Below are 20,208 nucleotides of genomic sequence, written 5' to 3'. Positions count from 1 at the left end.
TTCTGCTGTCATTGCTTTAAACTCGTCGCGTTATTGTGTAGCCTTTTCAGAACATTGTTTACCGACTGCGCTAATTTCTTCTCTAAGTGTTTCTCTTGTAACTGTTTGCATATCCCTTAATTCCTGAGCAACAGATCTAATTTCTTCGCTACTTTTCTTTGAACAAGCCTCTATTTCCTCGCGTAACTGTTCCTTTCTGTCATGACACTGCGCGGCAATGGCTCTAATTTGTTCACCAAGCTGCCTAGAATTGTTGTCTAATTTTTCATTTAACTGTCTGGAATTGTTGTCTAATTTTTCATTTAACTGTTCGTTCTGTTCACTAAGTTGTTGTTTGAGATCTTCTTTAAGACTGTCTTGTTTTTCATTATTATTGTCTAATTTTTCATTAAACTGTTTAGTCATTTGTAGCAACAATGCCATAATTGGATCCGAGCCAAAATTAGCATTTCTATTATCTGTGCTGTTTGATGGTGTATCTGCAATTGTCACGTTTTGTGTATCCATTTGGATATTCTGTGACTCACAAAAAGGTCTGCTTAACGAATCTCCACTGTGCGTCGCTATTTCGGAATTAAATGTATCCTTCGTACTTTCAGTACACTGTCCATTTTCGTTAGAAAAATTTGTCTGTACGTTACTTGAATTTTTCAAACCGGGTGTGTTAAGCTGGGCAGCACTCATTACAATAGGGCGCCCCGCGTCATCGATTGTCGTCAAATCAACGGAGGACATAACCGAGTTCGTTTGTTCATTATTAAGGCAAAAATCATCCTTAGTGGTTGGAACGCACTGATTGTCAGTGAACACAGGATTGTCATCATTACACTGCATGTCACAATTACTATCGGTCACGTTGTTTAAGTCGGTAATTTCATTCATAATACTCCGCGATACACTATTCACAGTCTTTCGTGGCATTTTTACTATAGTCACAATTGTTCACACATGAAATAAGCACAATGCAAAAAGCAACAAACACAAATACAACAGAGCAAAAAAATTGCCGATGATCTGAGGAAAGAAATTCACAAAACTAGTAAAAGCGTTGCGCCAAATGCTAATTATATTTAAGCAAATAAGAGCAGATATCTGACTGTTTCTTAGAAGATTCCCAAAGAAATACGATCCTGGCCAGATATCGCCAAGTGTCACCTCCCCACAAAAATTTTTCGAATGACAATGAAAATCATGCTAAGTGTAACCTCCCAGCAAAAAACAAAATTTAATGACAATAAATGAGAACTAGCAATCTGAGCCATGTGTAAGCTCCCCACAAAAATGAAAGTCAATTCAATAAAAATGAAATCTCAGTGACAATGAAAACGCAAATAGACCGAAATGTCGATCTTAGGCCCTGTTCTTACCTCAGTAAAATTGCATCTGCTCTTATTTTTCGCCATAGCTTGGAGGAAATGCATCGCAAAAATTCTTTGAACTTAAGTAAATTTCTTCTTTAAGGAAATGCATGGGAAACTTTCTTTCAATAAAATGTTTGTTTTGTTAAAATGATTGGTTTGAAAACAAAATTATTATTGGGGCGATTCTTGAACAAATTAATTACACTTAAGATGCATTACATTATCAGATGAGCGCAATGCTGCTTCATTACCTTATTTAAAAAAATATACCTCGTCCTGAATCTTGACCAGAGGCCCATGTCGACGCCCGCCGACTCCTCACACACAACTCCAACTGTCTCTCGCGCGCTACTACATGTTCTCGCGACTCGCTATGTACAACTGAACTCTCTCGCAACTCGACCGCAACTGCAACTGCCGACTCCCTACATGCAACTGAACTCTCGCGCGGTCAAGCGCAGACTAGCAACGATAAATAACTCTCTGGTCAGAGATTCTGTCATGCCGCGCCATCGCTGCTACTGAATACATACGTGTTTCAGCCTTTCCCCCATATTCTACCAATGAAACAAGTCTACCAACTGCTTTACCTGCAACTGAGCCTATGTAATCAAACTATTTCATATCCATAAACATTATTACACCCAGTTATTTGTCTCTGTTGACTGATTCCACCAGTGACTTACTGATATTTTAATTGTAGGATACTATATCTTTTCGTTTTTTAAAGTGCAAAGCTGTACTTTTCTGAATATTTAAAACGAGTTGCTAATCTTTGCAACACATTGAAATCTTATCAAGATATGACTGAATATATATCGAACTTTTTTCAGGTACTGCTTCATTATAGGCAACCATATCATCTGCAAAAATGTAACTATAATATTGTTTGCAACATGAACAGCAAGGATCCCGACACAATTTGCTGGGGTATACATGAAATTACTTCTACATTCCCCACCCCCACCCCCACCGCACACTAAGTAATCTCCAGTATATTCACAAATGATCTCGTTTGATACCCCATATGAATATACTTTTGATAATAATTGTACATGTGGTACTCAGTCAAATGGTTTTTGTAAATCAAGAAATACTACATCTATTTGAGTCCCCCATGATCCATAGTTTTCAGTATGTCATGTGAGAAAAGCATGAGTTGGTTTCACATGATCGACATTATGAGAATCCACATTGGTTAACATGGAGGAGGCCATTCTGTTAGAGATACGTCACTATATTTGAGCTGAGAAGATGTTCTAAGATTCTACAACAGGTGGATGTTAAGGTAATTAATGGTAGTTTTGTGAATCACTTCTGCTACTCTGTTTGTAGATGGGTGTAACCAGTGCTTTCTTCCAACCACAGGGCAGAGTTTTTTGTTTGAGGTAACTTCAGTGTATATTATGATTAACAGAGGGCTACCTAAGCTGCAAATACAGTATAAACGCCGATAGGTATCCATCAGGCCTTGGAGCTTTGTGAAATGTTTAATGATTTCAGCTGTTTCTCAGCACTATTTTAGTCTCCTTTGCAATTGTACACGAATCAATCTGCGACGTTGCTGCTGGCTTTTCCATTGTAAAGCGACATTTGAAAACAGTTTTCAGCATTTCTGCTTTCGCTTTGTTACCCTCAATTTCAGTCCCTCTCTCGTCCATGAGTATCTGGATACTAACATTGGTGCTACTAACATCCTTTATATATGGCCAGAATTTCTCCGGGTTTTGTGAGAGATCTTCCAACAACATTCTACTATGATAGTCATTGAAGATTTCACACATTGCCCTCTTGACAGCCAAAAGCATTTCAGTGAGCATCTTTCTGTTTATAGCCCTACGCTACTGCTGATATCATCTGATATTGTATGTAGTTTTGTATATGAAACGAAGTGTGTATAGAATTTGCAGTGTATGCAGCGACTGGAGTGTGAAAATAATGAAAGAACAGTGTTGAAGAGGCTTTTTATGTTATTAAATAACGTCTTTGTAAAACAGTGTTGTGCAATAGGGTGAACTAATTGAGGTGGCACTGTTTTAAACAGACTGTCCTTATATCTGGGAGGGCAGAGACTCTAGTCTTCACCTGGCCATCCTGATTTAGATTTTGCATGGTTTCCATAAATTACTTCAGACACTATAATGGCATAGTCAGCTACCTGTCCCATCCTTGTCAGTCTAGTTCTGTGAGTGTGTAATCGTTAGGTTCAAGATCTTCTGAAACAGACTCCCCTCAATCTTGAGCTGAAACTGATCGAAGTTCCTGCCACAAACGTTAAGCTGTATTGTGAAGCCTCGCCTGTTCTTATCTTCCTCATTCCACAGACATGCTTTTGAGAGCCTGCACAATTTATTTCACCCTGGCATCAGGTCAACAGATAAACTGATCGTTAGCCATTTTGCTTATCTCATGTACTGACTGGTTGTGTCTTATATGAGCTAGAGCATTACTGTGTTTCGTCGGAAAGACGAGGTTGTTAGGCTGCTGACACCATCAGTTAGCTGAGGGTTCGCCATGTCTGGCAACAATACGTAACAGGCTAGAAAATCCACCTCTATTACGGATTTATACACACCAGCAATTGTAAAGTCCCACACCAGATCACTCCACAGTCCGAGATCCAGCTTGATCCGCAATGTACAGTGCATTGATATGTTTGAATGATTAGCTGTAGTCAGGCAGAAAGTGATTAATGGTCGCTTTCTGTGTATCAGCATGTGCAGAAATACACAAAGGTCCGACACCATGTCCACTAGACATTTTTTTTCTGCGCTTGCAAGTCACTTATGAACAGGTGTTGTGATGTAGCCCAGCAATCGACTGACAAGTCCATGTACGATTGCCGCTGGCATTTTGGTGAGTGCAGGGCATAGTACATTTAGGTGTCTGGTCTGCAAATCTTTTGTGGTACCAACACATGGAGATTTGACTTGTCCCGTATGTTGAGGAGGTAGCTGACGAGCACTCGATCTCTTGCAGTAATGACCACCATCCTTGCTGCAGTCCCACAGAGTCAACAATTCACCAATCTGTTCAGTTAATAAATCAGTCTTGGCCGCCAGTACATCATAATCAGCGCATGTAACCATGGACATTGATAAGGTGTTACATGACACAATCACTGCACTTATCGCTGTGGGGATTATAGCGTTGAATATTTTATCAGCCAGTTCATCCACTGCATCCAAGGAATTGTCGGTTTGAGACACTATAATAGCCTTCACTTGAGGCGGCAGATGACTACTCCACAATGTAGCATATCAGACACTGGACAGGTGTCAACCTTACTCTGTAAGTGTCTCAGATATAACGGTGGTCTCCTGTAACTTCTTGTGCGAGAACGTGCCTGATTCGTTCTTCTTGTGATGCAGGCAACCTACAGATCAGGTCTGTCTTCTACATAAGTACTCATCGTAGGAGGAGCAGTGATCATGTCTTCAATCTCTGTGGCATATTTGCATATTTGTGGTCCAGATGGATTACAACGATCGTTAAATTGGTGAATCCACAGTAATCCCCATGCAGATAAAACTGGCTTTCACTTGTGTGAACCACGACACTGGATTATGTGGCTGGAAGGGTGGTAAGGGCACAGCAAGCCGAGAGACGGTACAGACTCAGTCGGTGTTTCCATCATGTTAATATCTTGTTCTTCCAGTGCTATTGCGTGTTCAAATCACATCAGCTTCATCAGTGTCAGATTAGCTGTGAATAGGAAGCTGTCCGATCAAATGCCTTGCTTGTAGTAATCAAGGCACTTGGCATACGAAATGCGACACTCTTGAATCAGAACAATTATCAGACTTATTCTATGATATGCTGGAAGCAATAAGTTTTCAATGGAGAATACAACTTATAGAAATTCCACCTTCCAGTAGTATAACTGCTAAAAGCATTAACTAAACTTAAACCTGTAACTAAGTATTTATCACAAGGAAGGTACAGCATTCAACTAAAGAATAAGCATAACATCGTCACAAAACACAGAGCCTCCGGCGGCTGGCTCGGAAATATTTGACAGCGAGATGTAAACATGCACTTTAGACGTCACATATCACTGCACTACATTAGTTGCTACGTGCTTATTTTTTTAGTTTACAGGTCTGATATGCTACAAGATTACTAGTGCCCTTTCAAAACTGAAGCAATTAACAACCAAAACCAAATATCCACTATGCCAACAGAATCACTTGGTATAAAATTTACTGTTTCGTGTGAAAATTTTTGATGTTATGTTCACTAACAAATTCGACAACAGCATTAATTTATTGTAAATACAAACAATAAATACTAATGTTAAAAAAGAAAATTTATATGACATGATATGTTAGTTACAGTTACTGCAAACCAAAAACGCTGATTTACTATGAAATAAGTTATGCACAAAAGTCATAACTTCTGGAAAATTCTCAAAAATTACACCTCTTTTTGAGGTGTATGTGCTGACTGAAACGGCGAATGAAAACCTGTGCCAAAACCAGGATATGAACACAGATCTCCTGCTCACTAGGCAGATGCGCTAACCATTACACCACCCTGGTACAGTGGCTCTGCACAAATGCTCGAATTATACAACGAAATCAAGGAAAAATTGTTTTTGAATCAGGATACAATTTCCAAAACTTACTAAATAGCACGATTTAAATTTACAATTGATAATATAATACGATTTTTTTGCAGCATTCTTGGGCATTTGATAATACACAATACACATGAATATTGACACAGTCAATTAAAGATTATGTGAAAATGGCATGCATAGTAAAATATTAAAATCTAGAATTTCGAATCTGACTGACAGGGCACACTCGGTCTCCCACAAAGGAAAATTCGGAAGTCAGTTTATACAGGGTGTTACAAAAAGGTATGGCCAAACTTTCAGGAAACATTCCTCACACACAAATAAAGAAAAGATGTTATGTGGACATGTGTCCGCAAACGCTTAATTTCCATGTTAGAGCTCATTTTAGTTTCGTCAGTATGTACTGTACTTCCTCGATTCACCGCCAGTTGGCCCAATTGAAGGAAGGTAATGTTGACTTCGGTGCTTGTGTTGACATGCGACTCATTGCTCTACAGTACTAGAATCAAGCACATCAGTACGTAGCATCAACAGGTTAGTGTTCATCACGAACGTGGTTTTGCAGTCAGTGCAATGTTTACAAATGCGGAGTTGGCAGATGCCCATTTGGTGTATGGATTAGCACGGGGCAATAGCCATGGTGCCGTACGTTTGCATCGAGACAGATTTCCGGAACGAAAGTGTCCCGACAGGAAGACGTTCGAAGCAATTGATCGGCGTCTTAGGGAGCACGGAACATTCCAGCCGATGACTCGCGACTGGGGAAGACCTAGAACGACGAGGACTCCTGCAATGGATGGGGAAATTCTTCGTGCAGTTGGCGATAACCCTGATGTCAGCGTCAGAGAAGTTGCTGCTGTACAAGGTAACGTTGACCACATCACTGTATGGAGAGTGCTACGGGAGAACCAGTTGTTTCCGTACCATGTACAGCGTGTGCAGGCACTATCAGCAGCTGATTGGCCTCCACGGGTACACTTCTGCGAATGGTTCATCCAACAATGTGTCAAGCCTCATTTCAGTGCAAATGTTCTCTTTACGGATGAGGCTTCATTCCAATGTGATGAAATTGTAACTTTTCACAATCAACATGTGTGGGCTGACGAGAATCCGCACGCAATTGTGCAATCACGTCATCAACACGGATTTTCTGTGAACGTTTGGGCAGGCATTGTTGGTGATGTCTTGATTGGGACCCATGTTCTTCCACTTACGCTCAATGGAGCACGTAATCATGATTTCATACAGGATACTCTACCTGTGCTGCTAGAACATGTGCCTTTACAAGTACGACACAACATGTGATTCATGCATGATGGAGCTCCTGCACATTTCAGTCGAAGTGTTCACACGCTTCTCAACAACAGATTCGGTGACCGATGGATTGGTAGAGGCTGACTAATTCCATGGACTCCACGCTCTCCTGACCTCAACCCTCTTGACTTTCATTTATGGGGGCATTTGAAAGCTCTTGTGTACGCAACCCTGGTACCAAATGTAGAGACTCTTCGTGCTCGTATTGTGGACGGCTGTGATACAATACACCATTCTCCAGGGCTGCATCAGCGCATCAGGGATTCCATGCGACGGAGAGTGGATGGATGTATCCTCGCTAACAGAGGACATTTTGAACATTTCCTGTAACAAAGTGTTTGTAGTCACGCTGGTACGTTCTGTTGCTGTGTGTTTCCATTCCATGATTAATGTGATTTGAAGAGAAGTAATAAAATGAGCTCTAACATGGAAAGTAAGCGTTTCCAGGCACATGTCCACATAACATACTTTCTTTCGTTGTGTGTGAGGAATGTTTCCTGAAAGTTTGACCGTACCTTTTTGTAACACCCTGTATATGTAAATAAATGTGCGAATTGCATCGATTTTTTGCTCAGCTGAGTTTATGACACCTTCCACACTGACACACCAAAGATGAAATTTGCAGCGACAGTTTATCATGGCCAAAGTAACGAAAATTGTGGATCACCAACAAAGTATTTCTTCTGCTTGGGTGTGTAACACTGTAAATTTTTAGTGGCACTTCTTCTTCACCTCTGTTCAGCAGAAACCGGTTTGTAACTATGACACTAATGAAATAAGTTGAGCTTTGTAGATTTCAATTCGTCTCCTCAGTTCGTATTTGTTCTCTTCTGTTCAAACTAGTTTGTGATTTACATTTGCCTGATTGCTAACTTGACTTACAGGGGTTTTCTTTTGCTCTGCTTCCTTCGTCACTCTTCTTTTCGATTTAAACAGCTCGTAATTTTTGTTGACCTGCAAATATTATACTGTCTTGTTTCCTCAGCACATGCAAAAATTTGTTTTCGATCAAAAACTCCTTTCCTAAAGCAATTACGTGAACTACATGAACAGTACATTGCCTTTCCTGAGGCAACTTACGTCCATAAGTTTTAAGATATCTACCTTAAGTGAACAGAACTGGTGACAAGAAAGAATAAGCCCTGGACTTGCAAGATAACTTAATATATTTACACTAAAGCACAAATTACATGTACGGCGAGTTAACGCCAAAACATATCGAGAGTGAGCACCAGAACATCAGAACAAAGAAGTAGATCAGTAAAGATAAAACACACTGATACATATCACTGACATCTGTGTCCACCGACACTTGACACTACACAAGCGCCCCTATTTGTTGTTTGGTCTCCCATGTGTGTCGGGGTACTGGTGGCGAACAGTTCTTCCACCCATGTGATCACTGGAACAATAGGTGGAGGGTCTGCAGGCTGTACAATGAGATCTGTAGCTCGATGTCTGTGTGACCCAAAAATGTCATGGTTTGTAGCAGCCACACTCAAAGTCCCTCTGTCCTGTGTGTTGAGGTGAGTGTGTCTCAGCCGATCTCTGGAGACTGTTTCATGCTTTCCATTCCAATCCATCACAAAGTCATTTGGCAATCTGTGTAGCACTCCCAACAGACCTGTATATGATTGGCAGAGAGCGTAACATACAGTGCCATTCCATAGACAGACATGCATTGCTGTAGCAAGATCCTTGTGTACAAAAACTGCTTTGTTGCCATGATGTTGCGTAGGATGCATGTTGATCTGTGACATTTTTCTCTTTTAATTGTCCGCCAAAATCAGAAGTGTGTTGCTCAGACAGTAGAATTGTAGGTTTGTTGGTCAGTAGATCAGCAGGTAAGCGTAATTGCCCATCAAACACCAACTCTGCTCAGAACACCCTAGATCTTCCTTCACCACTGATCGAAGGCCTAACAACACCAGAGGCAAAGCCTCTGTCCACTTAGTTACCTGCGCCACTAACACAGCCTTCAGAGATTGGTCAGATCTTTCAACTAACCCATTGTTTGCTGGGTGGTAAGCAGTTGTTCGAATATGACCGCAGCTACATATCTGTAGCACCTCTTGAAATAGACAAACCTCAGATTGTCTTCTGCAGCCAGACCTGATGACTTGTGTTATATCATAGCGCGCAAATCAGCCTCCCAGCAGTGTTGTAGCCACAGTGTCTGCCGAAATACTGGAAATAGGGAATGCCGACAGGTAAATTGATCCAACACAGTCAACATCTAGCTATAATTTTTGGAACCTGGAAGAGGTCGCACCAAATCGATATCTAGGTGCATAAAACAGGCTATAGATTCAGCTAACATTGCCATAGGTGTCTGACAATCTTACTCTTCTGACACTGCAAACAACATTGAGCTCAGTGGCGGGAGTCATTTCTTATTACAGGTTGTATGACGTATTTTGCCTGTGGTTTAGTTGAAGTCCTGACCCCCAGGGTGTTAAATTATAAAAGTGGCACAAAACCTCTTTCCTGTGTCTTGATAGAATGTAAGGTTGTAATCTACCCTGTGATGTATCACACCATAAGGTAAGTCCCAGCTCTTTCACCTCCACTTCATCAAATACGAAACTATGAGAGTGATTAGCCAACAGTTGAGCCAACTCCAACTCAGAGTATTCCTTTCAGTCAGCCTCTATTTTCTCCCAGAAGACTGCCTTGACGCTGGTGCAGCTACATGATACATCATCAGCTGCAACATTATTCATGCCCCTTATGTGTCTAATGTCTGTGGAGGACTGTGCTATGATGTCCACTATGCGACAGTGACTGGTCTGGGTAAGTTGTAAAGTGCTTGCGTTCCAGGTATTCTTTGAAGAATTTAACCACTGCGTGAATGGCTAGTAATTCATGATATGTAGTGCTCTATCTTCGCTGTGCTTCTGTCAAAAGGTGGGGAAAAAATGACGAAGGTTACCAATCACCATCAGTCCTTTGCTGTAAAGTCGCACCTATTGTCTCCTGGCTGGCGTCGACCGTGATTGCCAGTCTGGCATCATGAATAGGATGATGCAATAGCACAGCCCCTGCCATAGCATCCTTAACATCCTTAAAGACCTCCAGTAGATTCTCGTTCCATGGTACCACCTTCTTACTCCCTGAGGTGAACTTTCCCTTCAGAAGTCCAGCCAAAGCAGCCTGTTTCACAGCTACCTGTGGAAGATGGTGGCAGAAATTAATCGTTCCCAAGAATCTTCATAATTCCTTGAAAATCCTTGGAACCGGAAAGTCACGAATGAGTTGAATGTTTCAGAGTTTGGAGATAGACCTTCAGTGGAAGTGATGAACCCAAGGATCTGTAGCCTCTCTTTTCCAAAAAAGCACTTGTCTTTATTGATTACCACTTGAAGCCTCTAAAAAGGGGTTCGTAAGTTCTCCTTATGTGTTCTATGTTTTCCGAGAAAACGATGATGTCGTGCATGTAACAAAACAGGAATGGAAGCCCTCTAAGAACCTGGTGAATAAACGTTTCCCATAACTGCACAACATTTTTAAGACTAAAAGGCATAAAGTTTAAATGGAACAAAACAAATGGAACAGCGATAGCAGTCTTCTTCCTGTTACTCTTTGCAACCGGAATCTATGCATACGCCTTGCAGCAAACGATAATGCTGGAAACTCTCGCTCCTGCGACAGCAATGTCGCAGTCAGCCACATGAGGTAACGGATATTTATCGGGAGTGGTACGTGAAATTAGGACTCTATGATTCCCAAACAAGTACCAGTATCCATCCTGCTTTTATTTATTTCTTTTTTCTTGTTTTTTGGCTAGGAGGATAAGTGTGCCCACAACCTGCTGACAGAGACACGATGTCTTCAGTAATTTCTCTGTATATGTCATCCTTAAATGTGGCGAACTTTCCTGGCTTAAGCCTGCATGGGCAATCCATTACTTTAGGGACTGTTGAAGTCCGAATGTTGTGCTGGGTGTCAAGCTTGCAAGCTGTTCCCGGTTTCCTGATTTCTGTAATCTCTGGAAATTCTTTTAATACTGCGTCCACTGCAGACTTGTACCCATTGAGTCACTTCTGGCAGTCGATCAGAAAACAGATCTGGAGCCAAACGAGAGAAGTGCAAAAAATCAGCTCCCAGAATCGGTTTCGTCATGTTTTCCATTAGGAATGGCCATGTGAAAGTGTGTTGTACCCCAACACCAAGTGTCAAAACTTATCTTCCCGTTATCCCAAGTCTCGAATTATTTGCCACCGTTAGAGATATCAGAACCTTGGAATCACCGCCTGTAAAACTTCCAGCCGCTAATACACTGCAACCAGAACTTCCATCTACCAAAAGCCTTGTTCCGGACGTGTTGTCGCTCGCAAACGATCAGCGAGACTGCATATTGGTTGCCCACGCAAGGCCAATCTGTTTCGTCAGTTTCCTCCTATTTGCCAGCGGCATCTCCACAATCATAGTTATCGACCCCCTACATAAATGTTATGCGCTATCTTCTCGTACGTTTCTGAGTTGCGTGGTGGTTAATGCTTTCTTTTGGCGCAAAAACAGTGTTGTGTGTCTCCTTGCACCTCAGAGGTATGTGACCTGTTGATTGACCCTTGTCGAAGATGAGCCCGCGAAAATCTTCTCACGTTACATGCCTGGGTATGTTCCACATTGCCTACCTACGATACTGATAGAGTCCTGTAACCCTGGCACGGTAGACACGGGAGAAAAATAGGCAGATGAGCGATTTTCTTGTTGATGACCACGTAAGTCCTTCCGTGGTTATCGGACTATTTTCGAAAATTCCATAGAATGATGTATTGGCGTACAATGACGCCAAAACGCTGATGGAGCCAACACCGCGAAGTTTGAGCTGAATGGTTTTTGTTTATTTGTATTTACTATTGTTTCTGGAGTGGCTATTGGTCCACGTTCCAGAGCTGCCACTATGGCTTGTAATTCCCACAGACACTCCATCACTCTACGTTGCTTAGGCCAGTATTACAGTATCAAATTTTTTTGTCGCATTTGATATGTCAAATATTTTTGTCAAGGAAACTTGATAGCGTAATAGGGAACTTTGTCAAAGCTCGCCTTTATTCAAATAAATATGATCAGATCTAGAGCCTCACCGTAAATTTGATTATAAAAGTCGTTCGTCTTCTGTATTTCTGCAATTTGAAATGTAACTGCTTGGAGCACTTGCATTGCTACTGATGTTTGACCAAAGTTTAGTTCGTGTGTTCCTTCGACTCTGTTTAATAACCTTGCTTTGACTCAGGTGGGGGGGGGGGGGGATGAGCAAGGGGCACAGTGCACGCTATAAATCGTGTGCTGATGGGTAGGTGGGATATCCTGCAGGCGTCTTCGAATCCATAGTCACAGCTACAGCATCTACCTCTACATTTGGAAACATCCAGGCAGCTTTTCAATTACCCAGAATAAAGGAGATTAAAACATTCTGATATTGAAAAAATTCGTAGCTCTCCATTCTAATTTGTCTATTTTTGAACTCTGGATGCCACAAGTTAAAAATTATTCATCTGTTTCATACTTTTTCTTAAGTTTGTTGTTGTTGGAACACTAATTCTGTTAATTAAATTATTCAGAAATAAAAATAGTTCTTATCGCCCATATTGTGTGTAATAAACATTTATTTACTTTTAGATATTCCTCCTTCATTGCTTTATAAATTGCTTCACACGTGTCTTGAATTATTTTGGTTAATGTTCTCTGTGATATTGGAGTGTTGTATCGTAAGCTACAGTACCTCTCTCCTGTAGCAAGAAATCGGTGTTATGGTGAGCCTGTCTTGTGGACATATAGCATTTCTGAACTGAGTATTCTGTTTCTTAATGTGAGGAGCCAGTTTATTGAGCAAATACTGAAATGCACTCTCATCTATTCGTAAGTAATTTATATGAACTTGACGTCCACCACTTGCAGCTCTCGTAAGAAATTTTGCTGAATATTTTTATTATCTCAACATAAAACCCACAGCTTCACCCAAGTATGTTTCCTTTTTTTCGCCAGTTCTCTTCCAAATGCACACACAATGCAATTGTGGTACAAGCAACTGCAGCACATAGTAAAACGTTGTTGTTGTCCACCATCTTGAACTTTGACGAAAAATATGACAGTGCACTATCCCTTCTTCGGCCGATATTACACTATCGTCAAAGATCTTTGTCAAAGAAATTTGATGAATATTTGATCATATTTTTTTGGCAAAGAAATATTACAGTGTTACAAACTTTAACTCTGAATATTCAGCCCTCACCTCAGCTTTGTCGGCCAAGACTGCCAAGGGTAATTCGATTTGTGCTGCTAAGACAGTACTGATTGTTGGTGATAACTACTTAACCCACAATAACCAAAGGAAAACCTCAGGCAACAAATCATTGACATCCAGTGATCCTAGTTGTGCCAATATTTGCTTTGCCTCTCTACCTGTGTGAATCATAGATGCGGCTGTTTCGTCCAGAATGTGGAAAGTTTAACATTTCCAAAGTTCCTACCTGGAACTGTAGAGACTATAGGTTGATTTGAAGAGCTTGCCTCTGCTGTGGTGTCCTGTGTAGCTGCATTTTGAAGTTATTTCTGTGGTTCCGTCTTGATTGCAGTGCTGTCAGTATTATTAATCATGATTCTAGTTCTTTGACGGGGTCACCACTTTTGCTAGCTACCTTAAGTGAATGGAATTGATGACAAAAAAGAATAAGCTCCATTGTGGAAGATTAATATATTTACACTAAAGCACAAATTACAAATATGGCGAGTTAGCACCAAAGCATATTGAGAATGAGCACCAGAACAATAGAACAAAGATGTACACACACAAAAATAAAACACATTGTAACCTACCACTGCTGTCTACGTCCACACATCGACTTTCCAGTTGAAGATTATTAAAACTGCCTATCTCTACAAAATTTTTGTTTGCTAGACATATTTTAGGGCTTACACGTGACCATGGCAGTAAGTCATAAGGCTGTGGAATGTTCAAAATGAGTAAATTTGCATAATTAACTAATTCAAGCATTTTTAACTGCGTAAAGGGAAATTCACATAGGCCATCATGTCATGTCATGTCCAGTCCCGTCGAAACATTTTGCAGTGCATTTCAAACAGCAGCATCCACACTGGCTGTACCATTGCATCATGTCATATCACAGCACCGTCAAGGTTTCTCTGGAGAAAAGTTTTGACAGCTGATGTCATCCATCTGTTGCTGATCACGTGACCCACAACCTCATTTCCTCCCAATACATGGCCATGGGCAGATCTCCATATTTCGTTTCATTGTGATTTTCGAGGTTGATATCAGCTGTTTGTTATTTGCTATAAATTGTTTTGTTTAGTTATTTCTTTGACTGAAGTTTGTAACAAATGACAACAGATTAATTGAAGCGTGGAGACAGCAATCTGAATCGTACAACATGAGCATGCTAACTTACCTGTCCTCATTACATTTATAAATTGGATTTTTATGGATACTGGTACCATTTTAATATTTTACAATGAAATGGATTTCAACATGGCTTTAACTTGAAGTGGAAAGAGTACTGTGAGTAGAGCCAGATTGATTACCAGAGGGAATTTATTCGTATGCTGTCAGGCATTTTTAGTGTCATGTAAAGAAATGCACTGAAACCTTCAGACACTGCAAGTTGTTTGCTTAAATATGTATGTGTGGCAGGCCTATTTATTGCTAAGCAGCTCTCTGAATTATGTGTGAAACGGTTTTACAAGCATTAGTGGCCAATATTTATGTAATTTCACTAGCTAATCTTAATACAAATAACACACTTGAACTAGTAAAAGCCAAATACAACATGTAAAGAAAACCTGTATATCCTGAAGGGAAAGATGTTGAGGGAGATATCACTAAGGCAAAAAATTTGCACTGGTCTAGTAATTAAAGTTAACTTTAAACCAGATTTTTATGGGATGTGATGGCAGCTCGTAACACTGCGTTCCTTTTAGTAATTCTGGTTGCAGTTTGATGTAACAACAGAAAAACTGTTACTTCCACTTGCAAAATATACAATGCAGATTCCTCTTACTCAAGCTGCTTGTATAATGTGTGAAATTCCCCTTCTGTATCACATATTAGTATGTTTTCCTCCCCACACACTTTTTTGTGTTGTTTCACACTTCTGTCTGCCTCCCTGCAAGCCGCAAACCATTTGAGTCCAAAAATGTTGTAATGTACCTCCACTTCTTCCACTGGTTATTGATGGTGGAGACTTGCCATGAGTATGTACAAGTGATAATTTGCGCAATGAAGTCGCCCTGACACTTTATGTCCCCCAGTAGATGTATGTTATTCTCATTAATTATGTAAATTATGACATCATAACCTACCTGTTTCCTAATCTTATCCTCACGATATGATAGAATGTCAGGATAAGCCAACAAAATCCAGTCGCCCTTTTAACGAATAAGCTATAAAATGTACACAAGAGACTAGATTAATTGGTACAGGAAAATACTATCTACTAAAGGATAAATGCCGTGATTTTTAACACATTTATTCATCATAAAAACAATTGAAGGGCTTGCTGCAAAAACCAAATAAGTCCATTTCTGGTCAAAAAAGAGATGTTATCAGCATGAGATATAACATAAGAATGTGCATCTTTTGGTGCAAGAACCAGACTTTCGTGGACTGATCTGAATGATCTGAATGATATATGCATGGTGGGTTTGGTGGAAGAAACAGATTAGTCCTGGGCTTGCCTGGTTCTTGCACCAGTAGGTGGCAGCACTAGCATGCCAGACTGTTGTGTTGTTTAAATGGCTGCATGTGAAGTTGAAGTTGTCCAGATCGTGCCTTTATCTGTAGTGTATATTGTGTTTAAGACATGTCTTCCAATGATTCAAGCAGTGATAATGAATATGAACACGTAGCAAGGAAAAGAAAAGGTGGTTCTAGTAAATAGAAAAGAAACAGGGACAAACTGAAAAGGCTACATGGTGAGTTGTATGTCACATGTAGTGGCAAGGTTATTCCAGCTCGTGAAACTGGGCCTGCATGCAACTGCAGAAGAAAATGTTTAGATGTACTTGATACAAAGGAAAAAAAGGAAATACAATGTTTAACTCACTTTCAACAAAAGAAGCACTGGATGCGTTTTTGTGTGCATCGATTACACCAAAGCAAGTTGACTTGTGAATGCCTAGAAAAGGTGAAGATTCACAAGTTCGTAACTTCACATACGTTTACAAGGTATGTATTTGTGTAATAACATGCAGTGAAGTAATATTAGCCCAAAATAATATGTATTTTTAAAATGAGGAAACCGAATTTATTCACGAAAGTTTTTTAAATATTATTTTATGTCTTTCCAGGTTCAGCTTAAAACCCAACAACATGTAATACGCAAAAAAGCTTTCTGCAGCCTTTATGGGATAAAGAAGGCATGGGTTGAACGTCTGTCTTCGTTTGCATTCAAAAATTTTGGTCCACCCGCAGATCGTAGAGGAAAACATGAAAACAGGCCTAACAGAGTGATTGATAATGACTTAGAAAATGTTATAAATCTATAAATCACATAAAACAATTTCCTGCACAAATGTCGCACTAAAGTAGAGCAGATAATATCAAGAAAGTATTTTTACCTCCAGAATTGAATGTAAAGAGAATGTATGAGTTATATTTAGAACAGTATGAGTCAGATGTTTTTAAGGCCTTAAAACCAAGTGAAAAAGTGCAAAAGTGTAGGGTAACATATGACTATTATTATAGATGTTTTAAAGCTAATTTCATTATCTCATTTGGACACCCAAAAAGTGACACTTGTGAGAAGTGTGATTCTTTAATAAATTAATAGAAGATTGTACTGATGATTTGGAACACAAAAGAGAGCTTGAACTTGAGCAGGAAGTACATTTGTGATAGAGTATTCTATGAACAACTTAGGGAAGAAACTAAGGGCTAGGGAAAATAAAGCTGTTGCATGTTTAACATTTGATTACCAGCAAAATTTGCCACTTCCAGTACTTCCTTCAACAGATGTATTTTATCTGAGACAACTGTGGATGTACAACTTTAATATACACTGTTGCACAAGTTGAGAGGCTCACATGTTCATGTACACAGAATATGATGGCAAAAAAGGTCCTCATGAAGTTATTTCCTGCTTAAACACGTCATTCCCCCTTATACAACTGAAATTGGATTAACAAAAACAAGGCACCTTTACAGTATCTCTTCAGTTTTGCACATACTAACAAATTTCAGAAAATTACACATTACTTTCCAGAGTGGGGACACTCATATTTGCCTTGTGATAGGGTCTTTGGGAACATTGAAAAGGGGAAAAGGGTTGTAACTAGATTACACCTTCCTGAAGAGTGTCATTCACTTGGTATAAAAACATCTAAATTCTTTACTGTTGTTCCTGTGAAACAAAACATGTTTAAAAGTTACAAAGACCACTTTAAACAATTCTTTAAAGCAAATATGAAAACAAAACATAATGAGCTTTTGTAAATTTCACATTATAAAATATTGCAGTACAATTATGTTCACAAATACATGTTTAAAGTCAGCCAGAATCAACACATGACTGTTATGTCAGAGTTTGCACCACTAAAGAAGGCAATAAAAGGTGACATTACCTTCCCAGAGGAATTACTGTATGTTGGTCCTTTACCTCTTAAAAGGCACAAATATGATGATGTCATGAAATTGGTTAGAAATTACATTCCTACTGCAGATATGGGTTTATATGAAAAACTGTTACCCTCTGCAGGAAATGATGATGGTGAACACAGTCCAAATAAAATAGAGTAAGAATATTTTAAAATGACCATGAAGTACAGGGTGATTCAAAAAGAATACCACAACTTTAAAAATGTGTATTTAATGAAAGAAACATAATATAACCTTCTGTTATACATCATTACAAAGAGTATTTAAAAAGTTTTTTTTTCACTCAAAAACAAGTTCAGAGATGTTCAATATGGCCCCCTCCAGACACACGAGCAATATCAACCCGATACTCCAACTCGTTCCACACTCTCTGTAGCATATCAGGCGTAACAGTTTGGATAGCTGCTGTTATTTCTCGTTTCAAATCATCAATGGTGGCTGGGAGAGGTGGCCGAAACACCATATCCGTAACATACCCCCATAAGAAAATATCGCAGGGGGTAAGATCAGGGCTTCTTGGAGGCCAGTGATGAAGTGCTCTGTCACGGGCTGCCTGGCGGCCGATCCATCGCCTCGGGTAGTTGACGTTCAGGTTTCATAACTAACCTTTTTCGTAGGACTCTCCATACAGTTGATTGTGGAATTTGCAGCTCTCTGCTAGCTCTGCGAGTCGATTTTCCTGGGCTGCGAACAAATGCTTGCTGGATGCGTGCTACATTTTCATCACTCGTTCTCGGCCGTCCAGAACTTTTCCCTTTGCACAAACACCCATTCTCTGTAAACTGTTTATACCAACGTTTAATACACCACCTATCAGGAGGTTTAACACCATACTTCGTTCGAAATGCACGCTGAACAACTGTCGTCGATTCACTTCTGCCGTACTCAATAACACAAAAAGCTTTCTGTTGAGCGGTCGCCATCTTAGCATCAACTGACGCTGACGCCTAGTCAACAGCGCCTCAAGCGAACAAATGTACAACTAAATGAAACTTTATAGCTCCCTTAATTCGCCGACAGATAGTGCTTAGCTCTGCCTTTTGTCGTTGCAGAGTTTTAAATTCCTAAAGTTGTGGTATTCTTTTTGAATCACCCTGTACTTTAACTTTAAATCAAGTAGGTCAACAAAATGTTCTGAGACTGTAGATTTTATATTTTGTTATTGATAATATTATTAAAAAATTAAGTTCGGGACAGAATAGTTTATGATATAAGGCATGCAAAACTATATATAATATTTGTGACAAAAGATATTGTAAAATGTCTGGTAAATAATAAAAAGTAAGTTATTATTCATTATTTGTTATTTATGTCCAATTTTGCATGCAGTATTGCAGATTTTAAAGTCTTTGGTGCAAAAACCAGGTAAGTCCAAATATTTATGATTGAATTTTGATTTATTTATATGTATATTTTTAATTTCAAAATTTTATATATAGCACATAAAATACAGGGCTATAAGTCAGTAACATTGTCTTACATAATTTCTCAAAAATGCACACCTTATGTAGATGTCAAACTTTGTTTTTCAGTTTTCTCAGAATGTGTATTTTGTGACTTGCCTGGTTTTTGCAGCACACCCTTCAATTAAAAGAAACTAAATAATGATTACAAATCTCAGGTTCTCCCTGTATTAATACTGGCCCTTGAAATGCCTGGCTCTGCCCTATAATGTACTTGCGATCTGTGCAGGTGCAGAGTAACTGAGAACCCCTGTTGCACTAAATAGCAAGAAGGAACTACTATCTCAAGGGCAGTGTGAAACCTTGGTGCAGAATGGAGTGGAATACGTGATTCACCTATTTAAATTCACTTTCCTACTCGCTGGTGCATAAGCAAGATCACCATAATGATCAGAGGCTATAAACACAGAACAGATACTAGCAAAATTGTACTTCATCAAAATTACAGTCGAAGACATCTGTCGACTGCCGTGGACCTCCAAGACGATTCTCCTGCTCCACGACCTCGCAACGACTCCTTTTTTACTTCTTTCTCCTCTTTTCGTTGCTGAAAGTCTTTTCTCCCCCTTAAATTTGGTGGCGAATCATCTTTCCGGAAGGCACTCATTTCTGAATGCCGACCAATCACAGTTTAGAATCCAGATCGGAGTTTTTGGAAGTTCTTTCTAGGTCCGTAGGAAAGTCACCTGCTGTCATGTGTTTTTGGCTGAACAGGCCGTTTTCTCACGTCTGCCTGCTGGAAAGGTGTTCCCATTTTGCAGGTGGTCCAGCTCACGGGCGTGTCCCAGGATTAGCGTCAGAAGCGGCTGTGCTGTCCTATTGTCTGAAGGAATGTGTGAACTTCCTGTGTCCTTCCGTTCTACCATGAGT

Source organism: Schistocerca piceifrons, chromosome 6 (assembly GCF_021461385.2).
Source record: "Schistocerca piceifrons isolate TAMUIC-IGC-003096 chromosome 6, iqSchPice1.1, whole genome shotgun sequence".
Classification (NCBI taxonomy): domain Eukaryota; kingdom Metazoa; phylum Arthropoda; class Insecta; order Orthoptera; family Acrididae; genus Schistocerca; species Schistocerca piceifrons.
The sequence above is the reverse complement of the archived record's forward strand: the minus strand, read 5'-3'. Positions refer to the sequence as shown.